Genomic DNA, 22,581 nt, shown 5'->3' with positions numbered 1-22,581 from the left:
CAGGAATGACCGGGATGCCGGTGGGATGGAATTCAGGATTCTGAATGACTTCCTGAAGTGGATCCATCTGTGAGCCCCAGAGCACCTGGCTACCCATTCGCTGTTACATGAGAGAGGAATAAATACGTGTCTTGTTTGAGTCACTCTATTTTTGAGCTCGTTTTTTCCATCCTGACTATTGCGAAAGGCATCATGTACGCAGAGTGACTAAGCCATGTTGATCATGACTCATGCTTTGAAACACAGCTTGCCTGGGAATGTTTACAATCTCTTCCCAAAGAGTAAAGGTAAGGACTGAGATAAAGGAGATGATCATAACAGGGAACTAAAACAACTTTAAAATCCCTAATTTTCTATTTCAATTTCTGTCCAGTCCCTTCTTTTTACAGCTAGCTTTTTGAACACCTGTTACTTACCAGAATCTCGGCTCGGTGGTTTTATAGATCATTTCATTTAATCCTCACTGTAAAACCTCAAATGTTTTTATTGGCTTGTAACACTCCAGACATCAGTCTGCAAGGGAGGCTGCTTGCCTCATTTTGCTTGCTCTGGGCATGAGCATGGTGACCCTAAGATGTGAATACCGTTTTGGCAGTACTAAGTATCACTATGTAGCCATCCTGGCTTCTCTAAGTCAGGACGTTATGTACAATTCAAATGGATTCGTTAACAAAATCTGAACATACATCCTGAAATGAGAAGTCTATGCAATTTATTTTACATATTTTTTATACAATTTGTCAATAGAATGACCTTGGATTTGAGACCACCTATCAGGGTACATTCATAAAGTGTATCCATAAATAACTGGGTCGCTTTTTAATAATCATTAAAAGTTTTGAGACACTAGAAATGCAGGACCCATGCTGGGCTATTGGTATTTAGACCTGGGGAGGAAGATGCACACATCAGTGTAATGAGAATCATGACCATAGCATGATTTTTGTGTGTTAAGGAATCAGCATGTTTGCAATCGTGTACTTTGAATGCTAAGAGATCAACCTGTTAGAATGACAGTCTTATAAATCTATTTTAGAAGATATAATTAAGAAGCACTTGGCTGGCTCAGTTGGTGGAGCACACACCTCTTGATCTCTGGGTCCTGAGTTTCACATTGGGCATAGAGCTTACTTAAAAAAAAAAAAAGAAGAAGTGTAATTGAGCAATTGAGTTAGACTTGCAATTTTATTTTATTTTATTATTTTTTAAAGATTTTATTTATTTATTTGACAGAGATAGAGACAGCCAGCGAGAGAGGGAACACAAGCAGGGGGAGTGGGAGAGGAAGAAACAGGCTCATAGCAGAGGAGCCTGATGTGGGGCTCGATCCCAGAACACCGGGATCACTCCCTGAGCCGAAGGCAGACGCTTAACCGCTGTGCCACCCAGGCGCCCCTAGACTTGCAATTTTAAATAGAATCCTTACTAATCTTATTTATACATAACAATTTAAGTTTATATGTAGCTTTGGAAACCCTGAGAGAACTTAAACATATGAGAAGTAATGAAGAATTCAATACTTAGAAAGGTTTTAGCCAAAGAAAAGAAAGCAAAAAAATCAAATACATTAAATTTATAAATGCAGTGTGAAAATATTTGAAGATATTTGGTTTCTAAATTTGTAAAGGGAATAAAAGTTTGGTGTTAAAGGTTGTTAAAATGTGCTAGACTCACAAGTGGCATGATATGATTTTTTTTTTAAATGATTTTTTATTATATTATGTTAGTCACCATACAGTCATGATATGATTTTTAAGTGAACTCCACCCATAATAAAGTCAATTTTTAAAAATTTCTAGCTTTGACAAATTGAATATTAGTTTTAAAACCAAAAACCACTTCTGAATCGTTTTTTCTGCCCATGAAAACATTGCCCTCGAAGGCAGTTTAAAAACTCATGTGACAAAATTGTAAAGGACGCGCTTCCTATCACTAAGAATACGAAGATAAACCTAAGTCACCAGTATTTACCCAGTATTTACCGGTGGGATTGCTCCACCAGTCCTGACAGCTCAGCAGTGCCCCTTGGTTCCTTCTTAACTATAGAGAACAAACTGGTGGTTGCCAGAGGGGAGGGGAGTGGGGGGAAGGGTGAGACGGGGGATGGGGATTAAGGAAGCCCTTGTGATGTATGGAAGTGTTGAATCACCAAATTGTACACCTGACACTAATATCACACTGTATGATAACTAATGGAATTTAAATAAAAACTTAAAAAAAATAGAAATAAAGCATTGCTACTAGTCTCAGTGATGAATCTTTCCTTGTTGACTCCGGGGGAAGTTCACGCGCACTGTATTTCTGAGTGGATACTATTTATGTTCAGACTGCAAGCATCTGCTTTGGTGACATAGCTCCAAGGGGCACTACGAAGAGGGTTCTGAAAGCTTTTTTGCCAAGAAGTGCCTCCGGCTGATGGCTTCTATCCCAGCCGCAAAGGTGTAGCACCTCCCATTTCCCACATCACGCTCCCCAGGTCACTACGTCCCCCAAGAAGTAGTTAAAGCCCTTGGAGTCATCCAGCTGCCATCCAGCAGGTTATACTTCCTCACCCCTTCCTGAAAGAAATCACTCCTCTTTCCTAGCTCCCTTCCTTTCTCTTTCACCTACTTCCCACACGCCAATATCTGTGCATCTTTTCCTCTCTCCGACATTTTAGCACCCCTTTCCTCCACTCCTAGACCTGCCAGCCGTGCTGCTTGGCTTCTCCTATTCAAGTTCAAGCCTCATGCTCTTTACTGAGGAACACTGCAGTTACTGCTCTCCATCGAGATCTATTTTCCTAACAGAAAAAAAAATTGTTCTTTCTCAACATGAAACCGGATATCTGCTACAAATCTGGCTGGATATTTACAAACACTGGGGACACGATGATCTCCTGGGGAGCAGAAGATATCGGACAGGTGCACCACGCTGATGGAGGACAGGTCTGAAGAAGGTTCTGTGGGGTCAGCTATGATGTCAGGGGCCACTGGGAAGCACCAGAAAGATTTGGTGCTAAAGTGAGAAGACATGGTTTGGGTTCTAGCTCTACCACTTAGAGCAAAGCAGGCTTTCTGAACCTAACCTAGGAAATAAAGATAATCATGGTCCTAATAGAATTGTTGGGGGATTTAGTAAGAAGAGCACTTTAAAAAATGACAGTTATACAGTCGTGAGGTGTGGCTCCCATCTCATTGATCTATTATCTGGCCCGGAACTCATTATAAGACTTGTAAATCCACAAAGAATGTGCTTTTTTTTTTTTTTTTGGAAGAATGTGTGTGGTAGAAAAGTCTTTACCCACATAAACTCTTCGCAGTCAAGAGAACACTGACTCATTCATCATTTATAGAACACATTCCATTCTTTATGAGGACGTGTTTCTTTATAGTCTTCTGCCATGTGATGTGACTTCACAGAACCTGGGAAGACACTCCACCACCACTGTCATTCCTTTGAGTTGTGTGTGTCCCTGCTGAGATGTAACTGTATCCTGAGGTACGGGAGGCTGAATGCAATAATTTCCTATTAGTCACTCACATTCTAGTATGAATCAGTACAGATTTCTTTCCTGGCCTATCACATAGGTGAGAGGAGTTTTAGCTGGAATATGCACCTAGAGCAGTATTTCTCAATTGTGATTCCCATATGTAATTAACTAGAATCTCCTGGGACTATCAGTAAAAAAGAGATTCCTGGCAGTCTTCTGCTTGGCAACCTTGACTCAAGCCTGTCCCATACTTCTGTTTCCAGGGTGAAAACAGTCCTGTCAGAAACAAATAGAAATCATAATGCTAGGAGGTTTAAGACTTTCAAACTGAAATGTTAATTTGAACAAACAAAAGGAAAGGAACTCTGAGGCCAAACCAACTTCCTCTCTTCAGAAATTCCCAGCCTTCCTACCCACACTGTTTCATTGGAAAGCACAGTCATTTGCCCCCCCCCCCAGCCCCCACTGCAACGGTGGTTACACGGGGTTTGGGCTTTCTGGGTACTATAGACACAAAAGACTTCTATTTCTGGGGAGCATCAGCTGGCAGAATAACTTGGTATCCCAGACCCTTCAAGAGAGTTCTCACCGAGCAAAGCTAAATCACAAGAGAACGGAGCCTCCTTCCCTGACTCAAGCCAAAAGTTCCCTGTACCCAACAGGCCTTCCGAAGCTGTTCTGCGTACAGGCCAGGGGACAGACTGGGTTTCAGGAACTGGTCCCACCTTGACCGCTTGACAGGACTCTCACAAGGTGATTCCGGTCTGGACGCCCCCACTAACGGTGAGTGCTGAGCCCCTGGGCTGGCTGCCCCACTTCTCTTGCTTCTGTTTCTCTGGCTTTATTTCCCACCTGCAAGTTCCTACACTTGAACAAGGTTCACCTCCACTGTCCTCAGCCACGCTTAGGCAGAGACATACCTTGCAACCAATCTGTAATCAATCATCCTTGGACTTAAAACTTGATCTTAGAAGTTTCTCTGCCTCCTTCCAGCCTGCCACATGCCTTACTCGCTCTTCCTAAAGCTGCTTTTTGTCCTGACCTTAGCCATGCTCGTCCTCAGTCATCCCTGTTCACATAGGCCATGTCACCCCTCCTTCCTTCCTACCCAGCCCCCACGCCAGCTTCTCAATTCGTGCATGGTCTCCCTATCAGATTCTCCCCCTTGTGTGCCCACACCATGCAGCTCCCAGCTCCCTCAAGTGCGCACCCTACTTCCACAGTCTCCCCAGACCTGCCTGTCACCCCGCTATGATGAAAACACGGATATATACTTCACCGCACTTTTCTTCAACTCAAGCTCCCTTTATCTTCTTCCATTTTTTCCTGCTTCCCTCCTTGTGCTGAGGGAAAAAATTTCTCTCAACCCACTCTGTTTTCATCTCCCCAAAATCTTTTTTTTTTAGACTTCTAGTGGTCCTTTATTTCTGATTTCATCATTTGATTTGCTTTTTTTTAAAATTTTTTATAATAATATTTTTTATTATATTATGTTAGTCACCGTACAGTACATCCCTGGTTTTTTGATGTAAAGTTCGATGATTCATTAGTTGCGTATAACACCCAGTGCACCATGCAATACGTGCCCTCACCAGCCTACCCCATTCCCCCACCCCCTCCCCTCTGAAGCCCTCAGTTTATTTCTCAAAAGGGAGAATGAAGCATGAGAGACTATGGACTCTGAGAATCATCTCCCCAAAATCTTATGCCAGCTGTTATTCCCTGTGGTCTCCACAAGGCTCTTCCTCTCAGTCTGCAACCATATCCCGGTCTTTCCTGATCTCAGAAGAGCTAGAACGAACAACATTCCTCACAGCCTTGCCACTCCCTGATCTACACCCTAGGCTTGCGTGCTCAACTCCACCAAAAAAAATAAATAACCCCTACATTCACTGTGTCCAACTTTTCAAGACCCCACTCGCTGCTTAACCCTGGAATCCGGTTACCCCCACCTGCTTGTCTCTTAAAACTGTTCTCACTGAAGTTTGCAGTGCCCTAAGTACCAAATCCAGTGGGCTCTTCTCAGTCTCCTGGCTCCAAAATTCGTCTTTGGCACACCCCTTCCAAGCTAGGCAGCCGGACTCCATGAGAACAGTGCCAGCAGTGGCGTTATTCCTGCACTGCTATCACGTGGCAGGCACTGCACTGAACAGTGACACTCTCTTGTACTTTAATCTTCGTGACGAGCCAGGGAAGGAGCTAGTATTTCCCCATTTTATAAAAGAGGAAACAGGCTTGGAGAGATGACGAACTTGTTTAAGCGTAGGCCGTGAGCTAAAATGTAAACCCTTATCTGCAGGAGAGTCTAGCGCCATGCTCCGAACCATCAGATAAGGGCGCCCCAAGTCAAGTTGCTACTTTGCCTGGCTCTTCTCCTGCCTCACTGACCCCTCCTTCCAGCTCTCACTCCCTCTCCTTCGGCCCCCAAGTGCAGGTTTCTGTGTTTATTAATGGGCCCCTGGTCCCCTGGCTCAACACGTTGGAGCTCTCTCCCTTGCCCTCCATGTTCAACCAGGTGCCAGATCTCACTGATTCTAACAACACAGTATCTTTCTCACGTGTCCTCTTACTTTCCGTCACCAACATCTACTCAGGCACTCATAGCCCATAACCTGGACCATCTCCAGGGCCTCTTCTTTTTCCTGCACACCCTCTGCTCAACTGACTGGTTCCCCAACACATTCATTCCAAGGAACACTGAAGATAAAAGACAAAAATGAGTTGGAGATCCTCAATCTGAAATCAACATAAGGTTTACTGGTGTTTAAGGTATATTGAAAATAATGTAAAAAAATAAAGAGTAGAACATTTTCTTTCTTTTTTTTTTTAATGTTTTTTTATTATATTATGTTAGTCACCATACAGTACATCCCCGGTTTCTGATGTAAAGTTTGATGATTCATTAGTTGCGTATAACACCCAGTGCACCATGCAATACGTGCCCTCCTTACTACCCATCACCAGTCTAGAACATTTTCTAACAAGCCAGTCTGGAAATCATCATATTCTCTCAAAAAAATGTAATTTTGATTCAAAATTGGTTAGAGCTCAGCTATTTTGCAACTCTGTAAAGTTAGAGATTACTTTGCAGAAAACTGATAAGCTGGACAAGTTTTTGGTTCCTGTCCGGCACATAAGATAACACAACAGACAGGGTTTAAGCACTTTTGTATCCAATTCAGCAATATTATCAACATTCCAGTTTCTCATAACCTGACGGAATTAGTCTGATGTTCTGTTGTTTCCCCCATTAATTAAATTTTGACAGATGCTACCTACTCCTAGGAGAATAATGATTTTAACAATTGGAGAATTATACTCTCATATTGGGCACCTCTTTTCAGAGACATTCGCACCACCCAACTTCCAGCCGTAAAGGGAGAACTGAAGAGTCTGCTCAGATATCACAGAGTCTGGTGGAAGCCACGAGAAGCAACAGTATCTACTATGCAGGAGTCTCCGGTGTCTGCCAACAGGTCCACATCCTCCCAGGATTGTGCCCGACTGTTGGATATTTACATAAACGTCCCTCAATTATATATTTTGAGAAACTTTCACACCATATTCTGGAAGATTTCTGAAATATGCCAGACTTTTTACAAATTTATCTCTAGGAAGCCAATTTCACCTCTTCATGTACTCTTTCACTGGAAGAAACTTCCTACACCTAAATGTTTTTATATACAGAATATATTGTCTTGAGTTACAATTTACATAAATTCACAGAAGTTAAGAGTACGGCACTATGAGTTTTTTTAACATGTACATAACTGACACCTCGATCAAGATATGGAACATTTCCTTTACCTCTGAAAGGTCCTCTATGCCCACCTGTACTAGTTACATCTTGCTAAATAACAGGTTATCCCCCAAAACTTAACAATGCAAAACATCAAGCTTTCTGTTATATTATCCAGAGTCTCTCATGGTTTGTCTCCCTCTCTGATTTCTTCCCATTCAGTTTTCCCTCCCTTCCCTGTGGCCTCCGCACTATTCCTTACGTTCTGCATAAGAGTGAAACCATATGATAATTGTCTTTGTCTGTTTGACTTATTTCGCTCAGCATAATCCCCTCCAGTTCCATCCCTGTCAATGCGAATGGTGGGTATTCATCCTTTCCGATGGCTGAGTAATATTCCATTGTTCATACGTATTCTTATTTCTTAAAGCTATCTTTTTCTCAATAAAGTATTTTTGTGTCTTAGTCAAAACTATATACATGTGGGTCTATTTCTGGACTCTATTTCATCATTCATTTGTTTGTCTATGTTTCTGTTGGTCTTATGCAGTCTTGATTACCATAGCTTTATAGTAAGTACTAAAATCAGGTATTAAGTCTTCTAACTTTTTCTTCTTCAGAATTATTTTGGCTTATTCTAGGTTCTTTATGGTTTTATACAAGTTACAGAATCAGGTTGACAATTGCTGCAAAAGAAAAAATCTGGAATTTTGATTGGAATTACCTCGCATCAGTAGATCAATTTGAAGGGAATTGACATTTTAGAATTATTTAGACTTTTTTTTTTTTTAAGATTTTATTTATTTGACAGAGAGAGAGACAGCCAGCGAGAGAGGGAACACAAGCAGGGGGAGCGGGAGAGGAAGAAGCAGGCTCCTAGCGGAGGAGCCTGATGTGGGGCTCGATCCCAGGACTCCGGGATCACGCCCTGAGCCCAAAGCAGATGCCTAACGACTGAGCCACCCAGGCACCCCCTAGACTTTCAAACTATAAACATGTTCTATATCTCTTCATTTATTTATATCTACTTCAATTTCTCTCAGCAATGTGCTGCAGTTAGCAATGTAAATGTTTTACACATATTGTAAGTCATTTTCTTTAAAAAATTTTTATTTTCTAACTATTCGTTGTTAGTATAGAAAAAAAAGTATTTCCATATATTGCTCTTCTATCTTACGACCTTGTAAATCCACTTATTAGCCCTAGAAGCTTTTATGTTTTAGATTCCTTTGAGTGATTTTTTATAATAATTTTTTATTGTTATGTTAGTCACCATACAGTACATCCCTAGATCCGTAGTTTTTGATCTAATGTTCCATAATTCATTATTTGTGTATAACACCCAGTTATTATTTTTTTTGCATACAGACTTATTTCTTTGGGAAGCAGAGATCATTTTATATTTCCTTTCCAATATTTACGTCTATTTATCTCTTGTCTTATTATACAGGCTAGGGCCTCTAGTATAATATTGAGTAGAAATGGGAAGAGCAGATATCTTGCTTGTTCTTAAGGAGAAAATATTCAGCTTTTTACCTATAAGTATAAAGTTTGTGTGGTTTTTTTTAAAGATTTTATTTATTTATTTGACAGAGATAGAGACAGCCAGCGAGAGAGGGAACACAAGCAGGGGGAGGGGGAGAGGAAGAAGCAGGCTCCCAGCGGAGGAGCCTGATGTGGGGCTCGATCCCATAACGCCGGGATCACGCCCTGAGCCGAAGGCAGACGCTTAACCGCTGTGCCACCCAGGCGCCCCTAAAGTTTGTGTTTGATTGCAGATGACCCTTAAACAATGCAGGAGTTAGAGACAACACATTTACAGTACTATACTGTATTTATCATCAAAAAAATACGTATAAATGGACCCAGGCAGTTCAATCCCATGTTGTTCAAGGGTCAACTGTAATGTTGTTCTTTTGCTGTCTTCCTCAAGATAGATGTTTAGGTCACTGATTTTAATCCTTCCCTCTCTAACTCATGAGCACTATAAATCAGAGCTATGTATTTCTCTCTGAGCACTGCTTTAATTCTGTCACACAAATATATACATATAAACACACACATGTGCACACATTCTGTTCCCTGTATTGCCTAATTGCTCTTGTAACTCTTTCTTTGACCCACCGATTATATAAAAGTGCATTATTCAATATCCAAATGATGTGGGAATTTTTCAGATATCTACTTGTTATTGAATTCCGGTTTAATTCTCTCTTGGTCAGATGATTCACTCTATATGATTTTAATACTTTTAGTGTTGTGATTTGTTTTATGATGCAGAAGACAGTCTACCATGGTGAATGGTCCATATGCACTTGAAAAGAATATTCTGTGGTTATTGGGTGAAGTGTTGTAAATGTCAGTAAGTTTGGGTCAACCACTTGTGTTTATTGAGTTTTTTTTATATCATAAAGAGGTTGGGGGTGTTTTGGGTCAGTTTTATGGTTAAGAGTAACAAACTGAGGGCTTCAGAGGGGAGAGGGTGGGGGATTGGGATAGGCTGGTGATGGGGATTAAGGAGGGCACGTATTGCATGGTGCACTGGGTGTTATACGCAAGTAATGAATCATGGAACATTACATCAAAAACTAGGGATGTACTGTATGGTGACTAACATAACATAATAAAAATTATTACAAAAAAAGAGTACATTACTGAAAGAAAATCAAAGCAATTTCCAGCTATGATTGTGGATTTGGTGATTTCTCACTTTAGCTCTGACAATTTTTATTTACTGTGATCTGAAACTCTGTTATTGGGTGCATATACTTTATAATACTTTCTTGATGAATTGCCTTTTTTAACATTACGAAATGTCTCTTCCTTTGGCAGTACTCCTTATCCTAAAAATCTATGTTGTCTGATATTAATAGAGCCACTCCAGCTTTCGGAGAGAGTTTACGTGGCATACTCCCCACTTTCATTGTACTTGTGTCTTCTTACCGAATGTGTGCCTTGTAAACACCATATGCTTTGGCTTTGCTTTAATAATCCCAACTGACACTTTCTGTTTTTAATTGGGGGATTTAGTCCGTTTCCTTTCTTCTTTTCAACTCTAAAATTCTATGATTCTGCAGTATAATTTACTTTATCTCGAGTAGATTGGGATCCTACTCATTGGTAATGTCAAGGCTATCTTAGACACTCACATGTCCACATTGTATTTGCTCCACGCACACAGTGAACTGAATCCCCGTTACTTCCTCCCACCTCCATAAGCCTTTCTTTAGGCACTTACTAGCTCCACATTATTAAACCCACTATGAATGTTTATTCAGGTCGTACTCAAAATGATTAACTTTCCCAGATAAAGATCTAGAATTTACAACATCCTTTAAACTTCTGTTTTTCCAATGTTTCCATAGCCAAATGCTTTGCTTTATACATTCTCATTCTCTGAAACATTATTTCAAAACAGAAGTGGTAGTTACATGGAATTATAACCATTCCTAATTTTTTTCAAATATTTGCAGAATTGAATTACAGGAGATTAGTTTTGAATTTGCAAGTTCCATATGCTGTAGAGGAAATCAAAAGCATTGTTAGCACAGAGATTTCCTTCCTCAAGAGAAGCACTGTGCGAACTTAAGTGCAACCATGACTTGACTTACTTAGTAAGTAGCCCAGTATTACCTGAATGACACCAGAAACTGGCATTATTAGTATTGGTATTATTTATTATTTATTACCCAGTCTAACAATTTCCGCCTTTAATTAGCGAAGTAAATATTTTAATGTAAATATTAATATTGGGTTTGTGTCTATCATCTTGCTGTTTGGTTGCTATTTGTTTATTATTCTTTATTCATCCTTTTCTGACATCCTTTGGAATAATTATTTTAATATTGCATTTTTTCCCTATTGGCTTATTATCTCAACCTCTTTATTTTTATTGCTGCTACGGGTTCCCAGGGTTTACAAGATGCGTTTTAAGTTTTCACAGTCTACCTTCCAGTAGTTTATACTGAATAAATAAAATGAAAGAACATTAAAGCAATATGTTTTATCTTCCCCTTTAGGCTATTGTTGTGATGCCTATTACTTGTCCATGAATTAAGGCCCTACAATACATGGTTAGTGACTTTTTACTTTAAACAGTAAATGATGTCTTAAATCCACTATCAAACAAAGAAATTATTTTGTATTTCCCCACATATTTACCGTTTTCTACACTCTTCATTCCCTTGTGTTTTGCTTCCATCTCACATCACGTTCCTTTACCCCGAAGAACTGCCTTTAACCTGCCTTTTCACGAAGGTTTGCTGGTAATACATTTTCTCAGCTTTGCTTTGCATACAAATATTTTTTATTTCATCTTCCTTTTTTAAAATCATTAACATATAATATATTATTTGTTTAGGGGTACAGGTCTGTGATTCATCAGTCTTACACAACACACAGCACTCACCACAACACCTAACTCCCTTTTTAAAAGATATTTTCTGTGGATATAAAATTCTAGGTTAACCCCCCCTTTTTTTTTTTCCTTTCAGCATTTTACAGATGTTGTTTCATTTTTTTTGGCTTGCACAGTTTCTGACAACACAATCATTTTTATCATTCTGTTATAGGTAATATATTTTCCTCCCCTCTGGCTTAGATTTTTCTATAATCACTGGTTTTCAGCAGTGTGATGATGCATGCCATTGCTTTCTATTTATTCTGTCTGTGGGTGGTGAGTTTCTTAGAATTGTGGATTTTTTTCTATCAACTTCTTTTTTTTTTTTAAGATTTTATTTATTTATTTGACAGAGAGAGACAGCCAGCGAGAGAGGGAACACAAGCAGGGGGAGTAGGAGAGGAAGAAGCAGGCTCCTAGCGGAGGAGCCTGATGTGGGGCTCGATCCGGTAACGCCGGGATCACGCCCTGAGCCGAAGGCAGACGCTTAACGACTGCGCCACCCAGGCGCCCCTTTCCATCAACTTTTGAAATGTTCTTATGATTATTTCATTAAATAATTTTTGCATTTAAATCTTCCTTCCTTCTGAGACTCTTAATATTGTGTTAGACTCTTACAGTCCCACAAGTCCCTGAATCTCTTTTCTTTCTTTTTTTCCACCTTTTCTCCCCTTTTTATGCTATAGTCTCTTTGTTTTTATTACCCTGTCTTCAAGTTCCCTAATTTTTTTTTCTTCTGCATGATTCAATCTACTGTTAAGCCCACTGAGAGACCTTTTCATTGCAGATTTTTTTGTTTTTTGTTTTAGTTATAGGATTTCCATTTGGTTTTTTGTTTGTTTGTTTGTTTCTGGGTTTTTGTTGTTGTTGTTGTTTGTTTGTTTGTTTGTTTACTTTTTCATGACCATTTCCCTACTTAGATGTCCTATTTGGTCCTTACTATGGTCACATTTTCTTTAAAGCTTTGAAAATAATTAAAATAGCTATTTAAAAAATCTTTGCTAATTCCATCATCTCTCTCGTATCTGTTTCTATTTCTCTTGGTTTGGGGGTCACATTTTCCTGCTTTTCTGAATGTCTTGTGATTTTGTTATCATATGTTGGATATTTGGGGTGCTGTGTTGTTTTGTGTCTGGATTTTGTTACTTTCCTTGAATTGTGACTATTGTTCTAGTAAGAAGTAATTTACTTGTGGATCCACTTGATCCTTTGAAAGCTTATTATAAGGCTTACTTGGGTGGGTCTAGAGTAGCTTTTACTCATGGTAGACCAGCTCTACGTACTACTCAGAGTTGCAACAAGGTCTCTCCACTTCGGCTTGGCTGATTAAAACTTAAGTATCTCCTACGTCTAGGAGAGATTTGGACCTCATTTTTAGCTCACAGATTCCTAGCAGATGTTCTTTGCACGCTCTGTGTGTGTGCAGCTCAGTATTTAGCCAAATCCCCAAAAGAACTCTTTTGCTGAGTCCGGTGCTTCTCTGTATAGCTCCCTTTTCTCCGGTATTCTTTCCACATCAAGACATCTCCAAACTCAGATCACCGTCTTCTCAGCTAAGTATGACCACAGTAATGCTTGTGCTCCTTGCCCTGCACCACAGTTCAGAAGGTGCCTGCAAGCGAAAATCTCAGACAATGTGGGAGTTACCTAAATAGCTTTCCTTCTTTCAAGGCTTACAGTGCCTGCTGTCCAAAGTCTGGACAAAAATTTTAATAGGTATTGTCCACTTCTCTATTTGTGGTAAGAAGGCTAGTCCAACACCAGATACTCTGTCTTGGTACTGAAAAATCAAGTTTGATTACAGCAGTCTACTGCTCAAAATCTTTTAATAGATCACCACTATTTACAGAACAGACCCAAAATCCCTTAACCTGAAAATCAGATTCAATCTACTTTATTTCCCACTTCTGTTCTTAAAGTATTTTCTACCAAGAAAAATCTCATGTTTCCAGCCTAGTTTTTAGAATCAGAGTATTTGGTTCAAGTCCTGTGTGGGGTTTGGTTCCCTGATCTATAAAATAGGAGTGGTAAAGAATAAATAGCATAGTTTATATAAAGCACCTTGGATCGTGTCTCTCTTATAATGGAGGTATTGACGTACATATCTTAGTAAAGCATCTCTCCACACGTGGACTGTAATTTTCTGAAGAACAGACTGATAACTACTTCATCTCTTCACTGTTCCCATAACCTGAAGCTGTGCCATAAACCATAATGGTTAAAAATGCTGACCTTGTAACTAAACCCCCAAGGTTCGTTCATTCATCCTACGAGTATATCCTCAGCGTTATATGAATTAAAGACCAAATATCTATGCAAAGCAGCAAGACTACTCCTGGGAGCAGAAACAGACATGGTCTCTGCCCCAGTTGAGCTGACAGTCTAAGGCAAGAAACAGACACCAATGGGATATTTACCAAAACCAAAAACCAACAACCACAACACAATATGTAAAATGTATCCATGCTTCTCACTTCAATATATTTTACATCTCATTGCCAATTACTCGCTCAAAATCATTCAGTGGCTTCCTATTATTTTCCATATAAAGTGCACACTCTCTGATAGTGGGAACTATCATGCCGAAGGGAATGGGGTCGGTGAAAGCATGCAATGAGGAAATGTGACCTAGAGTTGTGCAGCCAAAGGAAGTCTCCCTGAGGAAGGAGGACTGCTGTGTGACCTGCAGCATGAATTGCCCTTTTCTGGGGAAGAGAGGGGGGAAGAGCAGGGCGGGCAAAGGAAACTGAGCAGAGCACCATGGCAGGAAGGAGGGTGGGGGACACAGAGAACTGAAATCAGGGGACAAAGATTGTGTGTGTGCTACAAGATGTGGGCGGGGACTCCTGGTTCAGTCCTTGAGGTCACATTAGGAATTTCCATCTTTAGGGGTGCCTGGGTGACTCAGTTAAGTGACTGACTCTTGGTTCCAGCTCAGGTCATGATCTTGGGGTCCTGGGATGGAGCCCTGAGTTGGGCTCTGCGCTCAGCAGGGAGTCTGCTTGAAGATTCTCTCTCCCTCTCCCCTGCTCCCGCTTGCGCACTCACGTGCTCTCTCTCTTTCTCTAAAATAAATAAATAAATCTTAAAAAAAAAAAAAAGAATTTCCAACTTTAGCCTAAGAGCCAGGAGGACACAACTGAGTGGTTTTAAGTAGGGAGATTATTCTGAATCTGCAGTGTCAAGAACAAAGTGGCAACGTGCAGACCTAGATGGGCTCTATCAGTGTTTCAGTTACTATTCCTGCTCAACAAATGACCCCTAAATTTCTCAGCCTTTTTTTAAGGGAAGTATAGTTGACACACAATGTTACATTAGTTTCAGGTGCACAACATGGTGATTGGACAAGTCTGTATATTAGGCTACGTTCACCACATCTGTCACCATACAATGCAATTATTACGATGCCATTGACTATCTTTCCTACGCTGTACCTTTCATCCCCTAGAACAATCTTTGATTATACTGATTAATTTAGTGCTTCTGCAACTTGTACAGATAGGGGTGGAGGTGGGAGGTGGAGAGAGTAGAAGGCAGAGGGAGACTTGCCGCTGTTCCATGATGCTTAGGACCTTTGCTGGGAAGTCTAAAAACTGGGAGTGAATTGATGGCCAGGGTCTGGAATCATCTAAATGACTTGGTCTCTCACTTGTCTGGGCTTTGGCTGAGATAGCGCAAAAATGAGAACTGCCAACAAAATGCCTCCATGTGGCCCCTCCATGTGGCTTGCCTTCCTAAGAACATAGCGGTGATCTGAGCATCTCAGGGCTCCAACGTGAGCATTCTAGCAAGCAAGATAAAGTTGCACTGCCTTTTATGACCCGGTTCTAAAGTAACACAGTGCTACTTTAATGAGACTTTATTGGTCAGTGCAGTCCCAAGTGCAGCCAATTTCAAGGGCACAGAACATAAAACCTCACTCGTCAATGAGAGATACATCAAAGAACTTCAGGGCAATGTTTAAAATAACAAAAGCAGTAATAAAGTCATCTCAGTAGAGATAGTGATAGAGGAGGGTAGCTTAAACCAATGTGGTGGTAGCAGAGGGGGAGAAAAGTCCTTAAGAGGTTATATTAGCAGGACGTGGTGATAGAATGGATATGAGGAAAAAGCAGAGGCTTCCAGATTGTACAGCAGAATGGACAGTAGTGCCACTTATAAGCTGTGGAACAGAGGAAGAGGACCGGGGCATGCACGGTCTGGTTTGTGGGGAGAATAACTTGAGTTTGGTTTTGGAAATGTTGAGTTGGGAGGGACTTTGAGGTACTCAAATGAAAGTCAAGTAAGCAGCCAAGTGTATGGACTCAACAGAGATACTGGGACTGGCTATGGGAGTTGTTACGATTTCAGTGGTCACTGAAATCACAGATGCAGGTGGGATCAAAGAGGGAATATACAGTGAAAAGCAAAGAGGGACAAGCATAAGTCTTTGAGCAACTTTAGCATTAACAGCCAGGGAGGGGAGACAGAAGAGCAGTTTTGGAGTTAATAGAAAACAAAGAGTAGACTGCACATCAAAAGCTCAGAAAAGAGGGGAGTTAAGGAAAGGAGAGTGGTCAACAGTGTCAAATGTTGATGAGAGGCTAGATGAGAAGAGGTCTGAGGACCTAGTGCAGGGAGGTGATTATTGTCAATTATGAGATTTATTCCATAGAGTTATGATGCATCAGAGAAAATGGAAAGAAACCTCTCTGAAATGGAGGTAGAGACATACCCAAGACTTTCATTCTACAATCACCGATGACCTCAATGTGGTCAAATCCAGTGAATGATTTTGCCACTGTTGGCACTTTAATCACTCTGCCTCCATAATCTCTCTTTACCACAGAAGGCCCCTCTTTGTTTACATTTTATATTTCTTTTTTTTTAAATTTTACTTACTTATATATATTTCTCATTATTGAGGTATAGTTGACATACAATGTCATATTAGTTTCAGGTGTTCAACATAACAATTTGACAAGTCTGCACATTATGTGGCACTCGCCACAGGTGTGGCCCCTTCTGTCCCCACCCGACATTATTACAATATTACGGTGTTCTCCAGGCTGTTAGTTGTAGATTATATATACATATATATATATTTTTTCAAAATGTTGCAACTCTTTAGGAAAATACATTTACCATACTGTATTTACAGAAAAAACCCTGCATATAAATGGACTCCAGCAGTTCAAACCCACGTTGTTCAAGAGTGAACCGTCCTTCAATCTTGTAATCCTTGATTTGCAGACCCTAACCAGAAGTCGGCTAAGTGACCCTGACTCGGCAACGGGCACGCTGGCAAGCGAAGGCTTTCTCGGTGAGCCCCTCTAGTCCTGCCTGTCAGACCTACCGAGCACTCACATGCAGTGTCCTGTTCGCAGTGCTGAATCATCTCATTCCTTTTCTGGTGGTGGTTGTTGCTCGTGTAAACAAAATAACTCTGCTCTAGCACATTTTAAATTTCTCAGCAAACATATACTTCTCAGAAAAGCCTCTTCTATGTTTCATTTAGCTGTCTTCCTCCACCCACCACTTACCTGCGGGCATCCCCCTGACGCAGGCCGGGCCCCATATCCACGTTCCCCCCATCGGCTCCTCCCTCGCTTACCTCGAGATTGCGCACCTGCCTGCAAGATGGCGGCCTAGACGCCCATCTCCCTCCCAGGTGTTTCTTCCTGTGCCCAAGCTTTTCTTTCCGGCTGTTTCCAAGGCGAAATGCAGATGAGTTTGTTGCTGAAGCAAACAATGGCTCATACCCAAAGTTCAATTAAATTAGTCCTATACACTTTTCTTGCCATGGGTTCTTCTCTATTTCTAGTTCCCTATATCTCAAATTCTGACGTCACCTTCTGCTTTTTGCTACCTCCTGGCTTCCTGCACTCATCTTTGCCTTTTTGCCTCTCATGTGCACACACAGTCAGGGCCGTCTCCTGCATTCGCCTCGATTCCCATGAATCTCCATCTTCATAGCAATAGGTATCTTCTCAAGGTAGTGATTTCATTTCCTTTAAGTATATACCCTGATGTGGGATTGCGGGATCATAGGGTAGTCCTGTTTTTCACTTTTGGAGGAACTTCCATACTGTTTTCCACGGTGGCTGCAGCAACTTACATTCCCACCAACAGTGCACGAGGGCCCCCTTTCCTCCACATCCTCAGCAACACTTGTTCTCTCTTTTCTCTTTGATAATAGATATTCTTCCAGGTGTAAGGCGATAGCTCATTATGGTTTTGATTTGCATTTCCTTGATGATCAGTGATACTGAGCATGTTTCCACGTACCTATTGGCCATTCATATGTCTTCTTTGGAAAAACAAGAATCTGTTCAAGTCCTCTGACAATTTTTAATTCAATTGCTATTTTTTTCTATATCTCTTCCTTAACAAAGAGGATCTGAAAATCTCTGTCCCTGTGCATGGTGAGCATGCCAATGGGAGCAGCTCCCTGTGTCTGCACCTGTCGAGCTGACATCCTACAAGACCACACCCCTCACAGCACCTGCAGAAATGGAGGGAAGCGAGACCTCCTCAGGTCTCCCCTTCAGATTAACCCTCAAGGGCACCAACAGCCAAGGAGTCTGAGCCTTGCTTCATTGCTGACTTCCCCCTTCTCCCATGTTAGATTCTAGTTCTCAGATATCTATGAACCGCTAACCCAGAGGCCTACTTGAAGAAAATAAGGCGGCACGCAGAAGTTTTGAAACAGCTCCACCTCTTCTGCAAACAGTCTTCATGAGTTAAATCGGATGCAGATTGAACTTGAGTTTGCCCTCTACACCTTTGACCAGTGATATTGGACTCCTCAGGCGACTTTTGGGGTTTTTTAGTTTTTTTTTAAGATTTATTTATTTATTGTAGAGAGAGCACATGTGTGAGCAGGGAGAGAAGCAGAGGGAGAAGGAGAGAATCTCAAGCAGACTCCCCACTGAGTGTGGAGCCCAATACGAGGCTCCGTCTCACGACCCCGAGATCATGACCCGAGATGAAACCGAGAGCCGGATGCTTCACCGACTGAGCCACGCAGGCAACCCCCTCAGACCACCCTTGGAGTCATTCCCTGACATCACGGTTCTGGCTCAACCTTGTGCTCCTTCTTGATGGGGTTTCTAGGATACTAATGCTCTCTGGGGTCTTGTCATTGATGAATACATACAAGACTTCGGCTATGGATCAAGATATATAGCCAACCCTAACAGTAAATCTGGATTGGGGGGGGGGGAAGCAGAACCTCTTACCTCCTTCCTTAACACAAGCCTTGGAACCATAGGACCCTGATTTATTTTTGTGACTCCGTGGGCAAGGGAAGCCTGTCTGCTATATAAAAAGCAGGAGAGAATTAAGGACAAGAAGGAGGGGACAGAAGGGAGAGAAAGTGACCCACCCTGACAGAATTTCAGGGCCACGGGTCCATCCTCTCAATAAGGTGCTGCTTGAAAGTTAGACCCCAGTCTCTGGAGTGCCTGGGTGGGGCAATCAGTTAAGCCTCTGCCTGTGGCTCGGTTCATGGTCTCGGGGTCCTGGGATCAAGTCCCGAGTAGGGCTCCCTGTTCAGTGGAGAGTCTGCTTCTCCCTCTCCCTCTGCCTCTCCCCTTGCTCATGTGCTCTTTCTCTCTCTTGCTCACTCTCTCTCTCTCAAATAAATAAAAAGAAGAAGAAGAAGAAGAAGAAGAAGAAGAAGAAAGTTAGACCCCAGTCTCATCAGTAACAGAAACCCCTTAAGGGAAACATGAAGAAAGGAGGATAAGACAATTTCTAACATCCTCCCGTTATTAGTTCTCTTAACTCCTCAGGCTTAGCAATCGAGCGTGTGACTTACTCTTTTGATATCTTCTTTGGGAGAAGAGATTTGTGGTTGATTAGGGGAGTCTTGCTTCCTGTTTTGAGGCTGCTCGACTACCCTCTGTTCCTAGGAGAAAGAAGTTCAGTTTAGGCCCTGAAATAGCTCTACAAGGGGTCAGCACAGGACATTAAATACATTTCTCAACTGAGGACAAAAACTCATGGCTTAATCTCCTTCTAGACTTAAGTTGTGCGAAATACAATATCCATCCACATAGACCAGAGGAAATGAGCAATAAATCAGGATGATAATATAATCATAGCCCAATTCCAGCAACAAAAATTCCCCAATTTAAATTGGTTTCCATTATTAAGACCTCAAGAAGAAACTGACCTCCATGTCTATTTGCCCTGAAGTAAAGACCAAAAATCCGAATCATTTTCTACTTCCTTTTTTTATTCTGATGCTCAGCCAGGGGTTCCTGGATTCCTTTAGCAACAGTTTGATCCTATCCTACCAGATGCCCCTCCAAGTTTATTTCATCCGATGGTATCCTTCATGCATCTCTTTTCCCAAAATGCTCCAAGGTCATAGCATTTTTACGTCACCAACCCCACTGATAGTCATAAAATTTGAAAAACAAATCTCAGCCATTACAACTCATCTCCTAATCAAATACAATTGATTTTCATTTCTCCCAGTAATTATGTTCTAGAAAGTCACTGTGAACACTGATTTGCAAATACTTTGTGTGCTTTGGACACTAGCCAACGTCAGCATCAGGCTTGGGGGCCAATTTAAGCCTTGAAATCACCAACAAAAAGTACAAAAATGCAAAGATCTTGGCACTAGCTAGACCGCGGAAAGGACCCTTGTTTGCAATACGAGAGTTGAAACGAGAAGGCAGAGCATCAAGTGGGAGCATACACAGCGGGTAAGTCAAATCTGTGCCGCTCTGTGCATGTCCATGAACACTGCAACAGTACCAGGAGTATTGATTTCGGGGTTGCAAAGAAATGTTAGTGAATAGGCAAAATCACAAATATGGAATCCGTGAATAAGGGGGAAACTGCATATTGTCAGAGCCCAGGACACAATACATTCTAGACCAGTGTGTGTAGCCTTGCAAAGACCGCAGAAGATATCTAGTTTGCCTGGAGGAAGGAGCATGGGCAGGGAAATGCAAAGAAAAGGAGAAAGTCTTTTGTTAGCCTTACCAAGGTGCCCGCTAGTCTGTGACTCTCAGCATCCTCGGCCTCTGAACTTCCTCACGTGTGGACGGAAGCTTTTCTCTAAAAGATAATCATGGCACTGTGTTCACCATGTCCTGGAGGAAAAGAAATCCTCCTCTGTACCCCGCCTTCTCACCAAGGGAGCTTTGGGTCTTTGGGGTCTCGTTATCCACCACATAGAACCTACTAGGAGGAGGTCTGGGGTGGGGGGGAACATTCCCAAACGTGCAGCACACACTGTTTTTCAGGAAACCACCAGGCCAGCAGCCATATGACCTCTGAGAGGCAAAGTCCAACACCGGGACACCAAACCCTCTGATTCTCGGCGGCAGCCACTTGGCTTCAGCGCTCAGCTGAGCTGCGTTCTAGGGCTCTGGTTAAGTGGATGCCTGGAAATCCAATCCTCTAGCAAGACTTCACCTCTCAACTCCAGGTGCATCTGCAGGCTTCAAAAACAACATGAGGGGTGGGTCTCTAGGTGCCTTAAAGGCTAGAGCCCCAGGGACTGGAAGGCAAAGACAAGGCATCTCAAGTGCGTAGGATTTTAAGTAGAAACCCATCTATTTTTCTCCCCTTCGTTCTGTTTCAAATCTAGAGGCATAAATTGGAAAAGTTCCAGGGCACGTGTGCATGAGACGGTTTGTTCTGGTGTCATTACCAGGGCGGGGTGGGGGGGGGGCTGTGGCAGCACCAGATTTGCAGCCCATGCTCTGTTCCTCTTTATAAAATACAGGGGGAACTTAATGACTTCTTTTAAATTTAAATTCAATTAACCTATAGTACACTACAGTTTCAGTTGTAGTGTTCAGTAATTCATCAGTTGCGTGTAACACCCGGGCTCATCACATCACGTGCCCTCCTCGTGCCCACCCACCAGGCGCTGATGGGAACTTACTGCTGACGGGGCTAACTTTGGATTCAGGGGCGTGCACGCAATCCCTCAAACATAGGGAAAGACTCTCAGCTTCAAAGCGTCATGTTAATTCTGGATCAGTAATTGCACCAAGTCTGGTGAAGTGTGTGGGACGCAGGCTGTATGTAGGCTCAATCACGAGGAGTGGCTGATTTTTTTATTTGATTATTTGTTTCTCGTGTATTGAGTTTGAGAAGTTCTTTGTAGATCTTGGATACCAGTCTTTTATCTGTAGTGTCATTTGCAAATATCTTCTCCCATTCCGTGGGCTGCCTCTTAGTTTTTTTTTACTGTTTCCTTGGAAAAATGGGCAGAAGGTATGAACAGACACTTTTCCAATGAAGACATGCAAATGGCTAAATGTTCAAAATCATTAGCCATCAGGGAAATTCAAATCAAAACCACCTTACACCAGTTAGAATGGCAAAAATGGACAAGACAAGAAACAAATGTTGGAGAGGAAGTGGAGAAAGGGGAATCCTTCTTACACTGTTGGTGGGAATGCAAGTTGTACAGCCACATTGGAAAACAGTGTGGAGGTGCCTTAAAAAGTTAAAAATAGAGGGGCGCCTGGGTGGCTCAGTCATTAAGCGTCTGCCTTTGGCTCAGGACATGATCCCAGATTCCTGGCATCGAGCCCCACATCAGGCTCCTTTGCTGGGAGCCTGCTTCTTCCTCTCCCACTCCCCCTGCTTGTGTTCCCTCTCTCACTGGCTAACTCTCTCTCTGTGTCAAATAAAGAAATAAAATCTTTAAAAAAAAAAGTTAAAAATAGAGCTACCCTATGATCCAGCAATTGCACTACTGGGTATTTACCCCAAAGATACAGACGTAGTGAAGAGAAGGGTCATATGCACCCCAATGTTCATAGCAGCATTGTCCACAATAACTAAATCGTGGGAGGAGCCAAGATGCTCTTCAACAGATGACTGGATTAAGAAGATGTGGTCCATATATACAATGGAATATTACTCAGCCATCAGAAAGAATGATTACCCAACATTTGCAGGAACATGGACGGCACTGGAGGAGATTATGCTAAATGAAATCAGTCAAGCAGA

The 22,581-nt window shown here is 41.8% G+C and overlaps 1 protein-coding gene across 1 annotated transcript in view; it reads right to left on the bottom strand.

The window, feature by feature from the left end:
• IL1RL1 (interleukin 1 receptor like 1) overlaps window positions 1-17,443 on the bottom strand; it is a 71,655-nt gene extending 54,212 nt beyond the window's left edge. Inside the window, exon 1 of the mRNA XM_040623644.1 lies at window positions 17,204-17,443. The gene's annotated coding sequence lies outside the window, so the exon portion shown is untranslated. The remainder of the gene's footprint in view (window positions 1-17,203) is intronic.
• Between the last annotated feature and the right edge of the window lie 5,138 nt (window positions 17,444-22,581).

Source organism: Ursus maritimus, unplaced genomic scaffold (assembly GCF_017311325.1).
Source record: "Ursus maritimus isolate PB19 unplaced genomic scaffold, ASM1731132v1 scaffold_6, whole genome shotgun sequence".
NCBI classification, from domain to species: Eukaryota; Metazoa; Chordata; class Mammalia; order Carnivora; family Ursidae; genus Ursus; species Ursus maritimus.
The sequence above is the reverse complement of the archived record's forward strand: the minus strand, read 5'-3'. Positions and strand labels throughout refer to the sequence as shown.